General features: G+C 32.2%; 1 protein-coding gene and 1 long non-coding RNA gene across 2 annotated transcripts in view; both read left to right on the top strand.

The window, feature by feature from the left end:
• Positions 1-1,687: 1,687 nt before the first annotated feature.
• LOC126914963 (uncharacterized) lies at positions 1,688-2,905 on the top strand. The gene is made up of 2 exons (XR_007709976.1): positions 1,688-2,407; positions 2,487-2,905. It is a non-coding gene; the product is annotated as an uncharacterized LOC126914963 (long non-coding RNA).
• Positions 2,906-5,605: 2,700 nt separating this feature from the next.
• The window catches only part of LOC126914958 (uncharacterized), a 33,935-nt gene continuing 25,431 nt past the window's right edge, over positions 5,606-14,109 (top strand). Inside the window, exon 1 of the mRNA XM_050719269.1 lies at positions 5,606-5,963. The gene's annotated coding sequence lies outside the window, so the exon portion shown is untranslated. The remainder of the gene's footprint in view (positions 5,964-14,109) is intronic.

Below are 14,109 nucleotides of genomic sequence, written 5' to 3'. Positions count from 1 at the left end.
GAACTTTGTTTCACTGTTGTTGTTTCTATATGCTCAGCTGATCTCCGTTCGATTCGATACTATCCACTTGCAATCACGGAAAGGAATAATCCTCTTACAAAAGTAACACTGCATCGTCCCTTGTCCATTATCTTACGCCTTTGTATTCCATGTGGTGTATCGTATATCCTTACCAAGTGTGATGGTAAAGTATAAACATATGAGCGGATAGAGACGAATCATTCGTTGACTCTCGAAAATATCTCATCGTACGCGTTACTTATCGAAAATCTACACTTTCACAGTTTTAAAGGGATTTACTTTTCACCACTCTGTTATGACATACGAATAAGAGAAATAATAATCCGAATAAGTTGTTAGCACACTCATGAGTCATACTATTACACGAATGCATTCGCCAAAAATTGTACTAACGTAAACTAATCGAATCCTAATCTGATATTCGTGAGTCAAATTGCACATTTACACACACACACACACACGCACGCGCGCGCACGCGCGCATGCAGCACATATACGTGTTATGCATAATCCGCCTGACATCCCACTAATGTCTATAGTATTCTATTTTCTTCAAGATCACTGATATCCGCTAATCCTTTTCTATTATTTTTTTTTCTTTTTGTTACCCGGGCGCCATAAGAAAATGATTTAAGAAAAGTCCCGTTCAAATCCACGAGAAAATAGTCTTTCGATAAATACATCAGCTTTGTTTCGTTTTCTTTGTTCTGGTTTTATTTTATTTTGTACTCTGTTTTATATTGATTTGCGTGTGTAAGAAAACGTGTAGCTCGAAAGTCTGAAACGGTCGGCTGGCTTTCGTCACTCTGTGCTTTTTAAGAAGAGAACGCGAAAACACTCGAAGGTGCCTTAAGTCAGGCCCTCTTCTTTACTGCGTCACAAGTTGGCGGGCCCCAACGGTTTTACGATTGTAACGTCTAAAATACTCGTCCATTCTTTGTACAATCATTAACGCAGACGAACGTTAAATATCTAACAAACGAAGAAGTATCCTACGCGATTTCAGTTATCTCGAATCAGCGTCGTCTTACAGGTGTCTACAGTTCGGTCACCGATCATGGAATGATTGGGGGTTAGGTTACCGACTAGCACGGTGTTCTCCAATCTTTGCCCTTTCTCATACTCCTTGTTTATCCTGCGATGTCCTATTTCTTTTATCTTGACGACACGTGGCAGGGAGCGCTTGCATGTGTAAAAGATATTCTTCGCTTTTATTCCCCTCGCTTTCTCTCTCTAATTTTAGGAATCTTCATCTTATGGTATCTTTAGAATGGAATCTATCCAATTTACCTAATTCGAAGTAAGTGGCTATTACTTGGGTTCGGGAACATGGATTTCTATAAGTAAATAAAAATTTCCTTATTCATCAAACACTGATTAAATTATATGAAACATAGTAAGTTTATATACTATATTTATGTGTTATGCCGGCAAGAGATTCATAGCGAAAATCACGAATTTTGGTTTAGCGACGAATTCTAAGCGTCACGAATATATAATTTTTGGCCGACAAATTGTAAGAGGCGCTAATGTTACAGACGTCATGATGCCTCACGGCGAGCGTAAGGTGATAAGAATGCCCTGAAAGGATCTGTCCACGGAGTGGGTTAGGCGATGAACCTTCTGGCAGAAGGACTGAATAGCATACCCCAGAACCTTAACCGTTTTAGTTCGAATTGACGATCGTGACCAAACATCGCGACACAGTTCATCACTGTATGCGAACAGCGCGATCGCGCTGCTTGGCGTTAAAACGGTTAAAGGCACGATATCATTTAGAGAAATAAGTCTATGTATAGATAAGCGAGTTTGAGTTTGGCTTGGGTTAGATTTCCATTGCATTCGAATTTCTATTAGATTTGGATTAAATTTCGATTATGTTGGACTTCGATAATTTAACTGCAAGTAATGATGGTAGTCGTACTCAAAAAATAGTAGTTTCGGTGAAGAAATGGGAATTCTTATAGCTTCATTTTTGCCATCATAGTGAAATTTACTCGATGGTATTGTTAAGGGAAACAATCTGAAAGCAGTAGATTTTTAAATACGGCAGATGATGTTAAAATTCAACTTTGGGTTCAACGTAGGAAGAATAAGATTGGTTTGTAAGAATTTATGCTCAAGATATGTTCAGTCAATATAAACGCTGAGCCAACGTTTATTGAGGTTGGTGGAGATAATTAGTCATCCAACGGTAACATGTTGCGCAAGGTAGAAACTATGGATGAATTTTATATGGATATGGATGCAAAAGTGACGTCGCAAGAATTCTTGTATACAATCGAAAAACAAGATTTAGTTAAAATGATATTTTGCGATTCCGCAACAACTTTTAATGAATTAGGGAAAAGCGGTCGTCATTTATCTGCTGAGAGCACAGTACGGAGGTGGATCTGAATGTATAATTTAAGAACGGCATTTCAAAGAATTCGTTAACATCATTACGCTTCAATCCCAAATTTATAGCGGATGCTGGGAGAATTTTTGGAGATCGCAAACATTTATTGTGCACGTTATGCACCAAAGGAGAAGAATATCGAGTAGTAGCTTTAAAACATTTGTATAAAGTCAAAATACATGCCCGAAAAAGGGATGAAGAGGAAAAATTGTGCGACTGAAGAAATCCGTCTTGGAATAAAATATGTTATTAATTACCTCGATTACTTCCTCGAGGTAATACGACAGCCGTACATAATGGTGACACATATCCTCCAATAGAGGAAAGGAGGAGGAGATTTTAATGGTAATTTCAGCCGAGTCATCCTTATAATTAATGTAAATTTGATTATTTAGGCTACAATATCAGATAGAGATATTAAAATATAAATTGCAAGCAAATTGTAAATCTTGTAAAAGAAGGTTCGAAAATATACTTATATATACTTATACATTTTGCCTCTCTCTGTCTTCGTCTCTGTCACTCTCCCCTCTCCTCCAATAAAGAAAGACTCATTGATTTGTTATGATCCGCCTTGAGTGTATTGAATTTTTGGATTTTCGAATTCCCAGCTCTATTTGGATAAAGAATAAAAAAGTCCTTTTTATAATAATGTATTTGTTGAAATTTTTAATTTTGATAACTATCGCTGATTATCGTGTTTACTTTTGCGATTCATATTATATTATACATATACATATGTGTACGTATATATGTGTTATACGTTCGTTAGACGCTACACGAGGCTCCTTTGTTCATCTTGACACGTGTAATTCTATGTGGGAGACCACGGATAAAAGGAATGGAGAAGGAAATTGAGATAAATTGTAGGAGTCATAAGAGAATTATTCACCGATACACGTGCCAGTCTATCACCTAAAATAAAACCATTCATTTTAACATGTTTTCTGTTTGTCGCATGGCACGTGACAAAACACATTTTATTAGATTATTAGAAGTTTAAGTATGATTGATTCCTTTGAGAATTGAATTACGTTTCAATATTCATATATGTAATATGTACTTTCATTCTTTCATAAACCACTAACTGGAATTGTTTTATATTTAAATAACTGAAAAAATATACATCATGACCGTTTTGTGTTTGCAGTTTTCGTATTGAACGTTTCTAGCACTAATTGCCAATGCACATAGTACTAACCCGCGTGATGTCGCTAAAACAAGCAAAATTTTAATGAGATTCTAATTTACACAACCTACACCAGTTTCTTCTAACTGATAAACAACTTTTAAAAATGTGTAAATACTTACTTGCAAAATATGCATACTTTGTTGTTATTTTACTATTTATCATAAACTGAGACGATTTTTATTCTATTTCTCCTAATTGGTATTATCCATGATAAACTAATTACGATATTTCTTAATCCAAATGCAGTCAAGTGAAAGTAACTTATATGTCATATTTCATTTATTTTCATGGAAGGTTTAGAAAATATTTAGAGTAGGCATATACAGGGTGACCTGTAACTGTTGACACAATTGGGTATAGGGTGATTCTATGAGAAAGTAAGGCGGAAAAATGGAATAAAAAATTTTCAAGTTTCATTTCCGAGAAAGTCGAGATTGAAAATTTGATAAGTGTACTTAAACTTGGCTAATTTCGGACTGAACAAGAGTAAATAATCAACAGGATAAACTACGTGTAAAGATAAGTAAACTACGCGCGAAAATAAATCAAGTTTAGAATACAATTTTTTCTTAAGATGCTTTCTTTTCGAGAAAAATAGGTTTAAAAATTTATGTGTATCATCAGATCAGTTTTTAACTAACATGTTCAAACATTAGATTCTTGAAAATGAGGGATTAACCGGAAAAATTTTATTTTATAATTTTGAATTATTTTTGCATATATAATAACCTCCATTCAAATTTAGTCTGTACTTAGCCAAGTTTACGTATACCGATCAATTTTCAAACTCAATAGTCTAAGAAACGAAGCGTCGTATGAAAGAATTTTATTCCACATCTTTTACTTATTTTTTCATAGAATCACTTTGTACCTAATTGTAGCATTAGTTACCGACCACCCTGTATAAGGATATAATAAGTAGAGTGGATGATTCTTTTATTTTTTATGATTAAATGATTCTAGCTTTCTAAATGTGAGTACTGTATATAATTTGAAGTCGATGATAATACAAAATAAAATGAGTATTAATTAAAATAATGGATTCTCTTTTGCGTTTCAACGATATCCAAACAAAATTGGAAACGTTCTTTTATTTCGTTGGTATAGAGATGATGTCAACAGTCACAATCATCCTGAACAATAAACAAAACTTACAAAAAGAGAAAAGAACGATAAGAACATTGATCGATCGAATGAAATTAATAGAATTACAGCAATTTTTCTAATAAGATAATTCCCTTAATACATTTGCATTCCTTTCCGTATATCAATATTTATACTTCACCTTCTATTTATACACACTGACTAGCTTAAAAAAAAAGGCAAGATAAAATCGCACGGGGATTCCCTGAAAGACATTAACTAGAAATTGTTCAAGATACAAGTCACTCGTGCTTCGTTAGTGTTGGGAATGATACCGCATCGATATCAATTTACGAATTTTGATTCTACATCGTAAGATCGTAGGTATCAAGAATAGTCGATACCTTTTTAATATTTAATATAAGAATTGATACTGCATGAAAATATTAATACTAATATTATATTCGCAAAGTAGAAATCAATCTACAGGGTGTTCCAATAATCATGGCACTAAATATACGTTTGCGATGAATATCCCGTAATTTTTTTACTCTGTATGCATTTTTAGATTGATTTCAAATTTAACCTATATAATGAAGATAGCCGATTCTCATCTCATTCATAATAAAATTTCAAAGTGTTTTATATAAAAAACACAATATACGTATAAAAGTCTTTTGTGGTAAATGTTCTAATATTATCGTGAATTGTTCCAATATTATCAATATGTATCGTATCAATTCCATCGCTAACTACAAGTCACTCGTGCTTGTTACCTTTGAGTTCCTATAAGAAAGGGAGGGGACAGGGAGACAGGATTTCGTCCAGTGAACTAGGGAGAAAATGGGCCAATCACAGCAGCTCGGTGGTTCGGGGTTCGGGAGAGTTCGGCTGGGACGAGGTAAGCACGACTGACTTCGTGAATCTTTCGCAATTCGCTTCAGTTCGTCCAGCAGAGAAGCAACGCTCGTTCCGCGACGATGTTCTTCACGCTGCAGTTTATATCTACTGTATATAGGCAGCTTTAGGCGGGTTAACACGCGAAATTTTTTCAAAAATTTTCAAAACATAACCTCAAATACATGACTCGATACATTTCATACGAAAATATGTAAAGTGGTGCGTCAGGTTTCCAAAGTTTGTGCTTGGCGGAATTGTTTGACAGTTTTCCAAACGAATCCTCGTGAAGCAATCCGCAAGCTGCATGTCGACCGAAACCTGCTTCGTCCAAATGGATTGATCTTCTCTACTTCCGAAGAAATTTTGTTTGGTAAGTGTCTACTTTTACTTTTCAGTTAGACTTCTTAATCGTATAAGGTGTCCTAAAAATCGCGATACAATCCACAAAGGGGTGGTTCAACGTGAAAAAATAAATCGAAAATATATGTAGAATAAAATTTTTCATACCAAATTCTATTTTTAGTAAAATCGAATTTTAAAATTCGTTTAGTGTACAATTTGGCTATTTACTGACTGGATTGAAATAAACAATCAGTAGGAAGTTATACTATATGCGAGAATAAATAAAAAGTGTGGAATAAAATTTTCCCGTTTAAAGTTTAATATACCATTTACAAGAAAATAGGATTTGAAAGTTTGATTAAGAATTCGCTTGATACACGCGTACTTGATCAATTTTCAAATTTCGTTTCCTCGGAAACTACTTTCACACATAGTTTGTAGAACAACGTCCTATTGATTATTTACTTTTGTGCATTTCAAGCCAATTAGCCAAGTTCAAATTGTACTTGACAAATTTTCAAGCTCGATTTCCTTCAAAACTAAGCATCGTATGAACAAATTTCATTTTATATCTTCGACCTATTTTTTTATGTAGAATGTTTGTCTATCTATTGAACCACGATTGTTGGATCACCTTGTGTATATAATACATGAAGAATGACAAAGGTGGTTCTTTAGTATGCTGGAACGAATATCTTTAGTTTCAAATCATATAACGGAAAAAATGATAATATGCACGCTTTGTGAGATTTTTTTTATAAAATTTATATCATGATTCCATCGTGTTTTTCTTCTTGTATTGCATTTCTGTATTTCAATTTAACACGAAAATATACATACGTAGAGTAACTATATCAATAAGTTGTCTTTTTTATAGTTATATAAGCATTAAAGTAAATAATTCTAGGTGAAATTAGAAAATGTATTTAATCGAATCACTCACTGAGCATTAACTATACGTAATTTTGTATTACATAGTATAGAAGCTACAGTTAGTGCAAATTAGGAAATATTTTTAACTGAATTAATTGCTCAGTATTAGCTATGTGTAATTCTGTGAAAACTATAGAAATTGTTTAAATTAGGAAATATATTTAATTGAATGAAACATACATTATAGAAGATGCATTTAATGAAACATAGCTTAAGAATGCATTTTATTGTATGAATTAGCGATTTGGTAGTTTTCCATCAACATTAAATAAGCTTCCGATTTAATATTTTGTTATCGGTGAAAATATGTAATTTGTATTCCTGTCGTTGACGTCTTTCCTTGCGAACAATGACTTTCATTCTATTGCCACGCGTGCATAATAGAGGATTGTCGCAGCGTGTACGGTAAACGTTTTCGTGCTCATCGGAGAAGCACGAGCATCCTGTTATGCCCCTACATTGCCAGCCATAAGTCATCGGACTCGAACAAAAAAGTCGACCAAACCGAAAATCCTACTTTCAATCAATCGAATTAATATATACGGAAAATAAGTTTCTGGAGATGTTTATATTTATTTTTAAATTTAATATTAATAATTTGTATAGAAAAGATTTTTTATATGCGCATATATATGTATATATAAATTTTTTTATCGTATGTCATTTTTATAGTAGTTTTATAATATTGTATTTTTAATTATTATATAAGATAGACCGAAACATTATATCTTGTTTGTTATGTCATTCGATTGCGAAAATATTCGATTATTTCATAGAATCTTTTTTACTTTTGCTTTACTTTCTTTTATATTTGTCGAGAAATATTAACGATATTTCTTTTAAATAATTTTTTACTTATTACGTGATATTTTTTTTCGTGCATTTTTATAAAAAGATTTCTTAAGTTATACAATATTATTTTATATAAACTTATTTCTAACAATGATCATATTTTCTCTATTTCTGATCATTTATATTAAATTATAAATTAAAATTAAATTATATATGACAATTTTTCGCCATTTTACTAGGAACCTATCTAACTATATGTATAACAACTTATGGACGGTAGTATATATCACTAACTACATACAGTGCACGTTTAGAAAGTATAAATTTTTGCTGGATTGCGTAATTCATATTCAAGCATATTGATGACCTTTTGGTTCTTCTTAATGGTTCTTATACGTTATGCAGCATCAACAAATTTGAGATTACATGTATATTTTTGCTAACTGAGATTATTAGAATATATTTCGCTTATTGTTGACTTTCTAACTTAAATGGAACTTTACAAAGTATATAATTTAATAAAATATTGCTACGAATATAGTTCCGTGTTTTAGAAAAAATAATAATAAAGGAAGGATTAACTGTAAATCTTTAACGATGTAGTACGTACCATGATAGCGACATCAGATGTTTGAAGTATCCATAGAGGGCTTCTTCGCTTTTTAAAAATTTTCCGTGCGGTACTTCAAAGAACGAGATGGGCGAATATATCTAGTCGAAATTTAAGTGGGCGTTGCGTGATTCGTTGAATCAATTGTTTGAACTGCTTGAAGAAATTCGATCCGTTCCAGCTAAGCAACGAGATTACTATATTATTCATAAGTTCGAAATTTTACATTACATAAAAGTGTATTTACAAAATATCGAATTTTTGGTTTAAATTTCAATTGTTTGTCAAAATCCAAAATACGAACAATTAAGTCACCATTCCAGTCCTATTAACTTTCTTTCTAGTTTCTGGATTGATCCCGTTTGAGGATACAGAAAATTGCAATAATAAATTCGAACGTATTAAATAACGATATACTAGCAATGTAAACGTACGTTGAACGTTTCAGTAATCAGTAATTTCTGTAATTTCACGAGTTGTTTTCGACTAATCTTCCCTCTTTGATTCATTATCATTATTACTTTTCATTCTTTATATAATAATATATAATACATTAGGATATCTTAAAGTACATTATTGGCTGTTTTTCAAACACCCACATTTTCTAACATCGAGTTATGTAGCGAATACGGAATTCTTTAATAACAGTTAAATTTTACGATAATGTTGCTTCAACATTTGGGTAACATCATTTTCAATGCTTTCATTTATAGCTTTTGAGGTTATGTTTATAAATATCCTGATTCCTTAACCAACCTCGATGCCTGCTTTACCATTAGAGCTTGCGCGTGTTATCCTCCCGTCATAAAAATTTTGTTGTTCGAATGGTAGAACAGGGGCCATTGTTTGCTTTTTACAATCGAACCTCGGTAAGTCGAATCTCGAGCGAAGAGCTGAAATCTTCAAGTTGCGGAGGTTATGTCTAATCAAGTTTTTCGCTAATAGAGGCTTTTGTAGACTGTTGACATTCTTTAAATCGTAGAAAATTTCAAATTGTTTCTGCGTTAACCGATTTCAGTTGAAGCTTTTCTAGCCAACCAAGAACCTTTTGCTGATCTTCTAGCGTTACGGTCATAAGTCTGTTATTTTCCTTTCTTCGTACGAACCACGTGCTTTCGAAGTGGAAAAAACAATTATCGTAGTTGAACTCGCGAATCCGTTGAGCATACTGAGAAACGAATAAAATTCACTGATTCACTTCCTCGTGACCGAAGATCGTGACCAGTGTTTGTTACGTATATATTTAAAGTAGCAGATTGGTTAAAAGTTGATATTCCGCTTGCTTTTCGCGCATTAAAAGAATAAACTTATGTAGAAATATTTGTTTTGAAAATATCACGGTCTCCTCGTTAAATCGTAAGCTTGCATTTGAATCGAATGGGGCGGAAGTGAAGTCTGTTGCATGTATATATGAAATGTTTATCGCAGAGTTGGGCGTTATTCGAATACAAATTTCCAAATAATTTTTTTAAAATTATTCCAGAAACATTTTTCAGTAGCAATTTTCGAACACTTTTAAATAAATCGTTGAAACACAACCTCGATTCAATTCTAAGCCGAATAATTTTTCAACGAAGGTTACAAACGAACGAAATTATTTGCAAATAACGAATAATTTATTATTCGAATAAATTAATAAAGTATCGAGTTAAATGTGCAACGTAAACCATGATATTATATGGGTGGCTGACGTTGAATTGATTTGCGTGTATTGTTGGCCACAGTTCAACGTTCCCAACTGCTGTGACATTGTTTTAATAATTATATGAATATCTCAAGCAGAATATTTTAGGGTTTAAGCGATAAATGAGGTATTTCGAGTGGTTCAGTTTTACAATACTTAAAATAGGTATTGCCAAAACGAATTAGATGACTAAAATTAGGTGTTAGGTATACGAACATTGAGGTAGTATTTTTAAATTCCATATATGTAAATGTGAATATTAAGTATGATAAACTCAGTAATAATAGGGAAAATAATTAAGGACAAGGAAAATTGATTTCGTCTGCATGAGAAATTAATTTCTAATTTAAACTTAATTGCAGGTCAGTTAAAAATAGTAAAAGATTATTATAACATACGTTTGTTTTATTCATAGAAATAAGGTAAATAATAATTATAAATGTTATTCTGAAAGCACTGAATAAGCTGATTTGCATATCAACAGGATACTATCTAGGAAAAACGTAGCAATAGAATAAAACGTAATAATAAAATGAAACAATTTTTGTATTTATAAATACTATTATTATATATATATATATATGTAAAATATTAGAAACTTTTGGAAAAATTAATTTTTTACGCGTAAGGGCACGAACGAAGCTAAACAAAAAAATTAATGTTTATATTTTTCATAATAATAAATATTCTTGTCCATTTTTGATCCTCGCATATTGTTACGTTTATTTTACTCTCAAAAATAGAATTCTTAAGAAACGTTCATCGAAAAAGAACTTATAAATTGCTTTAATTAGAACTAATTGAAACGCGCTTGTATATGTTCAGCTGTTCCTTAAAACCTTAAAATATCGCAGAAATTGCAGAAAAATGAAAAAGGTGACACTTTGACATTCAACGCTTGGAATCGTTCTCGTATTTCATCCTACTGATGTCATGAAAAAGTTTTATGCCATTTTTTTAGAGTAACATAATTGACGTCTGTATCTAATCCGATCACCGTCCGAAATCGGAACTCGAACTTTTGAAAATGTACCTGAACTTGTTGTTAAATTTTGAATATTAAGAATTAGAAAAATTTATAATTATCGCACTTCGAAGCGCGTAAGTTAAATAGAAAGCCATCGTAGAGGTATTGTTGGAAAAAGCATAAAACACATTCATCTTTCTGAAAAAAGACGTCCCCTGGTTATGCTGTATTGTACGTATACGTAAAATAAAAAGTTATAAACCTTAAGTATACTTGTCTGTACTGATTTCTCATAAGCCATAAATGACCTAATATCTATAAGTGGAAGTGTATATACATTGGCCGACTGGAAGTGAGAATTTCCACAGGCTGGCACAGATAAAAGTATGTACAAATCGAGGGATTCGTTGAAAATATGTCAGCGATATCGGAAGTTATCAAAAGTCGACGATGTATCAAACTGAAAGAATTTTTCAGATAGAAATATTCGCGTATATATTTTTACGAATGTAAATTTTGACACGCCATTAATCAGTAATAATAAATTATAAATTTGTGTTGCATATATTTCACATTATGGGTTTGATTACATAATGGAAATTAACGTAGACTGCTGTTGGTCAAATGTGCAGAAACAAGTATCGACTTAGTTTATTTTTTATATCAGACGGGCATAATGAGATTAAACCTGTGACAATCGGCCAGTTATTGCGTGGAAAATCCGTATCGTGTTTGTATTATGTCTGGTCTCTTAGTATTTGCTATCAAATATCAATCGATCTAATTCCTCAATTTTTTTCTTTTAGCGTAAAACCTTTTAGTTTGAGAGCATTTTGATTGAAAAGTTAGGAAAGATAATTATTTAAAAATAAGGTGGCCTTCGGTAATCGTTTAATAATAATAATTCAGGAATTTACGCAAATATACGAGAACATTACCCGCAAAGAATGTTAACTTTGGTATCCATTATTAATATGTATGAAAGTATTTTGTATGTAATCGATTGACAGGTGCATACATTTAAATATTGTACATATTATATGTTACATAATGTACGAAATGTTCATTTTTTAAGTGAGTTTTAAAACTAGGATATTCCTGTTCTAGTAATTGCAAGAGCAAAAAATCTGATATCGGTTATTTTGTCCGGTTTCGTAGTTTTATAACATTTTTTTTTTAATTTCTTCGAGAAACAAACAGTTAGACAAACAATAGCTTTCCGTTCCACATCGTTTCCCTCGTGGAAAAGTCTCTACAAAGAATCGTACCATTCAACCTTTTTCTCTACTTAGAATAGTTCATAAAATTTATATATATAATTCGCCACTTTCAGATAACTTATTCCGTGATAAATTCAGATAAATGATTCCGTAGCAAAATACTCACATCCTTTGTAAATTCCGTTTTTATTTGTTTTCCTTATCTCATATAAACTTCACTAGATAGTAAACTATCGCGTTTTCGAGATACATCGTTAATTCTTCGATGGTTTGCTTTTAGTGTGATTCACTTCGAAATTTCGAACGCAATAATGTATAGGGTACCCCAGCGATCGCGGTACAATCGGTAAGGGGGCGATTCTACATGAAAAAACAATTTGGAAATATGGAAGAACACGTGACGTTTCATTTTCGAGAGAACCGAGTATGAAAACTTGTCTCGTATACTTGAACTTGGCCAATGCCGAATTGGACAGAAGTGAACAGTCGATAAGAATATACTACGTACGAAAATAAGTTGAAGATGTGTTGGAGATCAAATTTGCTCGTAGACGCTTCCGAGAAAATGAAATTTGAATCAAGTACGCATGTATCAAGCCAATTCTTAACTGGACACGTTCAAATATCTTATTCTTGAAAACGAAGTCTTGAACGAACAAATTTTATCCTGCATTTTTTATCTATTTTCGCTTGCAGCATCACCCAGCTGATTATTTATTTTAACCCATTCGGTAATTAGTTAAATTTATATATATCGAATAAATTATCAGCGAGGTGTATATGAATAAATTTTATTCTATTCTATGTTTTCGATTTATCTTTTCACGTAGAATCCTCGTCGATCGTACCACAATTACTGGGACGTTGATATTCGATATCGAATGGATCCAAAAAACGGATCCAATGCGCGTGACAAGCACGCATTGTGCAACCAGGCCTTTGAGGTTAGGTTTGATTCTTTCCAGAAAAGCATCGACAGGTTCTTTTTTAGTCGATGAGTGACATGTTTCTGTAAGTTTCATTTATGATTTTTGGGAATCTTTGTTTTCAAATGTACGTTCATCGAAATTATTACGGTTGATTGACAAGTTAGTCATTCCGACTGATGCAGTAATTGTTGGTTGAAAATGTGATTAAGTAACGCAATTACCATTAAATAAACATCGATAAAACAAAATGAAAGACGGTTTATTTCTTGGATTGCTTACGAATTATTATTTAGCCGAATACATACGTCGTGTTTTACTAAGTATTAGATCGTAAGTTTAGTTATCGATAGTAATTAGGTTGTAAGTACATGAAATTCTCTTTTTTCTTAATGTAGTTTGTGTACTTTCCTGTAATAAATATAAAAGGAGTAAAAACTTTGCGTAAAAATGAAGCAAAAATATAAATTTTTCTACGGTATAGACAGGATATAACATGTATACAGGGTACGGTATAACATATATATAAACAGGGAAAGTTTTAATAAGAAATTAAACATTATTTAGTAGTAATAAAAGCAACTTTCAATTCTCAAGTTAAAATTAGTACGAGTGAAAATAGGTCATACTCATATATTTTACTAAGATATGAAAACAGTTACAATGACGGGTATATAATTAGAGACAGTTTCCATACGAAATTATACGTACTTGATTTACTTAGTAACTATTATTAGAGATACAAATTCGAGAAGTGTTACAAAGTACAAGAAATGCATTTTTAAATCCTGCATTATAGAAAATGCAACTGTTTAAATTTATTTATAAAAATTTGTCTAGTTACGTAAAGTCTAGTCCTGAATGTATTTCCATAATTACTGACACGATATCGAGATATGTTCTATGGCTTAGAAGTCGATACGTTGTTCCTTTCGACCCGTACAATCGAAATCGCATTAAAATTAGCAATTGTGTCCGAATGATTAATTCATGCCCCTCCATATCTTTCGGCAGAAGGAAAGGACTTTGAAACCGCACGTGT

This window comes from Bombus affinis, chromosome 3, assembly GCF_024516045.1.
Source record: "Bombus affinis isolate iyBomAffi1 chromosome 3, iyBomAffi1.2, whole genome shotgun sequence".
NCBI lineage: Eukaryota > Metazoa > Arthropoda > Insecta > Hymenoptera > Apidae > Bombus > Bombus affinis.
Note: the sequence above shows the minus strand (reverse complement) of the source record. Positions and strands in the feature narration are given on the sequence as shown.